Genomic DNA, 6,705 nt, shown 5'->3' on the forward strand with positions numbered 1-6,705 from the left:
ATGGCTTTCCTGGTGCTCGCCTCTCCCAGTCATTCCTATCTCCAGCATTGGCTGCCATCTCCTCCACAAGGTGTCTTCTCCGTCGCCGCTCCTTGCGTGATTCCCTTGGCCGGCGTCCTTGACTACTCAGCCATGGAGGTCGCTGCCCCTTCTTTTCCTCATCTCCCTCCATCGGTTCTGAGCTTGGCGTCCCTGCTCCCTGCTCATGTCCCTCCCATGGACGCCGCCCCCTCCCTCAGCTCACTCCCTCTAGCCGCCATGGAGCTCGCCCCTGCCCAAGTCCAATTGCCTATGTTTCCCCCTCTCTCTGTTGGTGGCTGGCGTCCCATCTCCCTTGCGTTGGACGGCCGCCGCTTCATTCTCGTCGCTGGCGTTTGTCCCTGCTCCAGCTAGTTCTCATGGCCATGCCCCTGTTCCCTAGGTCCGAGCTCGCCCAACTCCCTAGCCATCTCTGCTCGCCCCTCTCCGTCTCTGTGCGAGCAGCAGCACGCCAGGGCAGACCTATGTCCTCGACGCGCGCCAGGTGTTTGATGGGAGGTTTGAACTAGAGTTCATCATTATTTTCCATCTGTGACCAAGTCTTTGCACAGCGATGAAGTTATATTCTTACTTGAGTGTTTTGTCTCTCGGTGTCAATTATAAACTATTAATCATGTGTATATTTGTGTGTTCTTGTGAGGAGAGAAACCCTCGGGACCGATGGTGAAGAAGTGAAGCCCGTTCGACGCTTGCTAAATGTTCGGTAGAAGGTTCGAACCAAAAATCATCGTCGATCTCGTGATTTCGAGTTTGGTTTAGTTATGGTGAGCTCTTTCACAATTCATGGTAATTACTTTGTATGGGTGGAGGGAATAGACATAGTTGTTGTGATGGTTATCTTGTTTATGTATATGCGGGGCGTGGACTAAAACACAGGGATAGCGAGGAGCGTTTGAATAGACCAGTACGTATTATTGTGAAGCCACGTTTTCTTTTATTGGCGTGATTGCGTGGGTATGAAATAGTTACGTCGTGTGAAGTCTAGGTTGAGATGCAAATTGTGTGAATCATTGGATGAAGATATATGCATAGTATAATTAAAAAGGGAGTTCTTCTATGTGATGATATAATGTATAGAATGTGCTTGGATGAATATAGGTGCATGTGGGCCCGATAACTTGGGAGGTTCTGCGACAACGGATAGGAATAGATCTCGATTCTTAACTACTAGATCAACCACTGAATATCACATAAACAAACAAGAAGAACAAACACCACTCAATAACATACAACATTCACCATACGTAAAGCTAAAAGAAAGCCTAACGAAAAGAGCATTTGCTTTTCAAAAAACGTCGCAAGTAATTGTTATAATAAGAGGATATTCTTTTCAAAAATGTGTGATCTATACTCTATAAAACAAGGCATGAGCTTAAAAATATCTTAATTAAAATATACAAATATTAGGTTCACCAATTTAATCTTTTATAAAACGTTATACGTGATACGTCTAAGATAAAGGGTTTATAAGACGATAAAACATGTTATAACAATATTAAACCTTTTTAACTTTTTAAGAAAAGATATATGTTATATGTCTAAGGTTAATGAGTTATGAAACACATTATTAAACATTACTTTTATAACAAGCTCATAAATAGCTTAAACAACTTTTTATGTGGAAAGATCATAATTATATTATTAATCACCTATTTAAGACGAGTTAGGTTATGGGCCTTAAGTGGATTTTCATGCAAAAGATAATGAACAAATAGCTATCTTTTAATTTCATTAGAAAATACATAGCCTATATTATTATATTCGAAGTCCATATATAAAGTAACATTTTAAGTTATAAAAGAACTTAAACTCTTATTACTTTATTTTATCCTTTAGGACAAGCTAAGTGATTTATATATAATGTTGACTAAATTTTATGAAATCATTATTCATGTCATAAATCTAGTTAAGAACAAATTGACTATATGTTTGATTAATAAGTTATGATAAAGGATAATTAATCTATTAATTATCTTTAATTCTATTGTAGGAACAAATGAACATTAGAAAGGAAATTATGTATAAACTATCATTTTAGTTTATAAAAGCAATGACCCTTGTTATCTTTTAATTAAGAAAATATAAATAATCTATTAATTGGACATATATTTATCCTCTATTTTTATTAAGAAACATATGGTCTACATATTCTTTTAAGTTTCTATTTACTACGGCTATACTTAAACCTCTATAACGAACTTTATTAAATATGATATCTATTAAAAAGGTCATTTTAAAATTAGAAACAAATTATCTACTTCATTAGTAAGAAAGCTATGTTTACCAACATAACTATCAATTTCTTTATTAGAAAAGTATGAGTGTCTAGTTAAGTCATTTTAACATTATTAGAAAAGTTATGTGACATATTACTATTGTAAAGCATATAATTATGGATACTTAAATATAAGACTAAATGAGTTTTATGTGAAGGGATAATAAATAATTATCATTCTATTAGGAAAACACTAAATCTATATTTGTTGAGAAAACTACATTCAAACCGATAGGTCATCATTTTAAAGATATGAACCCAATTATATTATTTTAGTATCTTTAGAAAACTCTATTCTTTCTCTATTCTCCTTTCTCTTCTAAATAGAAATTATACGTATCGTTACAATGTTTATTTCTAAATCGCTTTTCATTAATATTCTAAGGATTAATGTAGATTACTAAATGGGACTTTTAATAACATATTCATAGTTATTATGACATAAATAAATATCTTACTAATTCTAAGTAATTAAGTATTATACTTATGTATACTTTTATTATGACTAGTAACATCTATATTTTCATTTGACCGGAAATACGTGGCTTAGTGCATATTTCAATTTCTTCATGTCAATAAGTTTACACTTTAAAATACTACTAACAATTATCGTTCCACACACTAAAGCGAAATTAATTATAAACGTTTTCTAGTATGAAGATCACTGAGGTAGTGAATAGTGACCGTGTTTATTTTTAAAATTATAAAATCATACACATATTCAAAGCATTGTCGTGGGGTTTGATTTTGGCTACGCGTATACATCGGAATTTATTTTCACAATCTAAAAACTGAAAATCCCGAAATTAATTCAATTTACAAAATAGGGACTAAACTGAAAAATCATCTTCTTCTACCTTGGACTTGCTCGTGTGTAGGGGGAGTGGTCGGTCGAGTAGGGAGCGGGACAGGGGCTTGGCTGGGAGAGCGGACGGCGAACGACGGACAACACGTAGGCACAGGCGGAGCTCCATTGAATGATAGATGGGCGCGGACGGTCCAGTGATGAGCTTCACAGCGGCGAACGACGAGGGAGAGAGAACACGAGAATAGGGAGCGAGCTCGGCTGTGGGAGGGAGAGCTCCGTGGGTGCAGTCTCGGCTTTATAGGAAGGGAGAGGGAGAGAGAGCTGGGGGAAAGGGAGAAACGGTCGAGTTAACGCAAGGAAGAACGGACGGGGGCTCGGCATTGGCCTGTGCGTCGGGCGTCGGGTGCAGGGGCGCAGGTCCTGGGAGCGCGGCTCGGCTGCGGGTAGTTCCAGGGCGCGCACTTGGCGCGGCGCTACGCGGGATGACCGGGGTCGGGGTCGGGCGCGGCTGGCATGGGCGCAGCGCGTCCTGGCGGTGGGGCGGGTCTTCCTGGCGGCGCTGCTTGGCTAAGCAGAGAAGGGGAGAGATACGAAAGAGAGTGGGTGCGGAATCAGGGGTGGCGGCGGCTAGCAGAGGAGGGGCTAGGGGCGGCGGCTAGGGCAGCCAGGGAGCGGTGGCTGCGCAGGGAAGGGAGTGGCGGCTAGGTCAGGGTGTTGGGCCTAATGGACCGTTTAGGGTTACGGTTAGTTAGGTTTTTTCTTTTTTTATTTCCTTTTCTAAATTCGAAATACATTTTTAAATAACCCTAAATTTATAATAATTAAACCAAAAATTATTTTTAAATAAAATATTTATTTTTGGACTAATTATTATATTATTTATTTGGTTTTCCATTTATAAAAATGATATTCAATATCCAAAATCCATTATGAGCAATCAAAAATCATTCCAAATGCAAATAAATAACAAACACTTAAAAGAAAATTTATTATCATAATTACCATTAATAAACTAACTGTATTATTTTTATTTGATGATTTTTATAGTGTTACACGACACCATCACGGTCCTAGAGATCACGAACAAGCTTGGGTATGTAAGAGGTGAGATCGAGTGTTCCACAAATACTTTCATATTCTACTTTCTCTTGCTTCCCTCTAACAAGTAGGATCTGTTGGGGGTCCTCTTCTCCACCGAAGGTCATCAAGACAAAAACACTTTCGGCAAAATGATACAGAAGTCTTCCTTACCTCTGCCAAAGATTCTCAAGACGAAAACCTTACATGGAAGCAGCGTTGCCAAATGCTGAAGCTACCGTTCAGCTTCGGTTCAAGTCAAGTAGAAGAAGAAAAGACCAGATAAACCTTGGTAATCTAGGTCATCTGTGGATGAATGTTGAGGGTCATGAATGTAATTTCCCCCGGGCTGCGTTCCGTGCCTATAAATAGATGAACAGTAATATTGTACTGTTCACTCTGGATTGTAATCACTCTCTCGCGCTTTCACCTTCGAGCAAGCCGAAGGTATCGATGTAATAAGAATTCTGTCAATATTTGTGCATAGTTTAAAGAATACAAATATGAATGGATTAACGAGATGTTATTACTACTTTCATCCCTTTACATTCTTGTCCATACATTAAATGAAGAAGGTATGTCCTTCATGCCCTTCGTCTGATGAGCATTATATCCTTAGGAAGATAATGCTTCAGAAGATGAAGGTCCCTAATAACTAATAATTGTGTTGTCTTGTTCTTGATTCACAGCATTCGAGAACGAGTGACCAACATTGGCGCCCACCTCCGGTGAACTCACTTCCGACCACAACAGTGACAATAACTAATAATTGTGTTGGCATCAATCACCAAAAAGGGGGAGATTGAAAGGGAATTAGGCTTACACCTAGTTCCTAAATAATTTTGGTGGTTGAATTGCCCAACACAAATATTGGACTGACTAGTTTGCTCTAGTGTATAAGTTATACAGGTGCAAAAGGTTCACATCTAGCCAATAAAAAGATCAAGTGTTGGATTCAATAAAGGAGCAAAGGGGCAACCGAGGGCACCCCTGGTCTGGCGCACCGGACTGTCCGGTGTGCCACCGGACAGTGAACAGTACCTGTCCGGTGCACCAGGGAACTCAGACTCAAACTCTTCACCCTCGGGATTTCTCGGAAGACGGCGCGCTATAATTCACCGGACTGTCCGGTGTGCACCGGACATGTCCGGTGCTCCAAGGAAGCTCGGCCTCCTGAACTCGCCAGCCTCGGGTTCGCGCGGCAGCCGCTCCGCTATAATTCACCGGACTGTCCGGTGTACACCGGACTGTCCGGTGTGCCAGCGGAGCAACGGCTCCCTGCGGTGCATTAAATGCGCGCGCAGCGCGCGCAGAAGTCAGAATCGCCCATACCGGTGCACCGGACATCAAACAGTACATGTCCGGTGTGCACCGGACACCCAGGCGGGCCCACAAGTCAGAAGCTCCAACGGTCAGAATCCAACGGCAGTGATGACGTGGCAGGGGCACCGGACTGTCCGGTGTGCACCGGACTGTCCGGTGCGCCATCGAGCAGACGCCTCCAGCCAACGGTCAAGTTTGGTGGTTGGGGCTATAAATACCCCAACCACCCCACCATTCATTGCATCCAAGTTTTCCACTTCTCAACTACTACAAGAGCTCTAGGCATTCAATTCTAGACACATTCAAAGAGATCAAATCCTCTCCAATTCCACACAAAACCCTAGTGACTAGAGAGAGTGATTTGCCGTGTTCATTTGAGCTCTTGCGCTTGGATTGCTTCTTTTCTTTCTCACTTGTTCTTGAGATCACAACTCCATTGTAATCAAGGCAAGAGGCACCAATTGTGTGGTGGCCCTTGCGGGGAAGTTTTGTTCCCGGCTTTGATTAAAGAAGAGAAGCTCACTCGGTCCGTGGGACCGTTTGAGAGAGGGAAGGGTTGAAAGAGACCCGGCCTTTGTGGCCTCCTCAACGGGGAGTAGGTTTGCAAGAACCGAACCTCGGTAAAACAAATCTCCGTGTCTCTCTTGCTTATTCGCTTGGGATTTGTTTTGCGCCCTCTCTCTCGGACTCATTTATATTTCTAACGCTAACCCGGCTTGTAGTTGTGTTTATATTTGTAAATTTCAGTTTCGCCCTATTCACCCCCCCTCTAGGCGACTATCAATTGGTATCGGAGCCCGGTGCTTCATTAGAGCCTAACCGCTCGAAGTGATGTCGGGAGATCACGCCAAGAAGGAGATGGAGACCGGCGAAAAGCCCACTACAAGCTACGGGAGCACTTCATCGGAAGAGTCCCGCACCAAAAGGAGGGAGAAGAAGAAGAGCTCCTCCAACAAAGGGAAGGAGAAGAAATCTTCTTCTCACCACAAAGAGAAGAAGGAAAAATCTTCTTCCCACAAGCCACATCGGAAAGGCGACAAGCACAAGAGGATGAGGAAGGTGGTCTACTACGAGACCGACACTTCATCAACTTCTACCTCCGACTCCGATGCGCCCTCCGTCACTTCTAAGCGCCAAGAGCGCAAGAAGTATAGTAAGATCCCCCTACGCTACCCTCGCATTT

General features: G+C 42.1%; 1 pseudogene; it reads left to right on the forward strand.

Moving 5' to 3' along the window:
- Positions 1-596, forward strand: LOC103643099 (uncharacterized; annotated as a pseudogene).
- The last annotated feature ends 6,109 nt before the right edge of the window (positions 597-6,705 follow it).

Source organism: Zea mays, chromosome 6, assembly GCF_902167145.1.
Source record: "Zea mays cultivar B73 chromosome 6, Zm-B73-REFERENCE-NAM-5.0, whole genome shotgun sequence".
NCBI classification, from domain to species: domain Eukaryota; kingdom Viridiplantae; phylum Streptophyta; class Magnoliopsida; order Poales; family Poaceae; genus Zea; species Zea mays.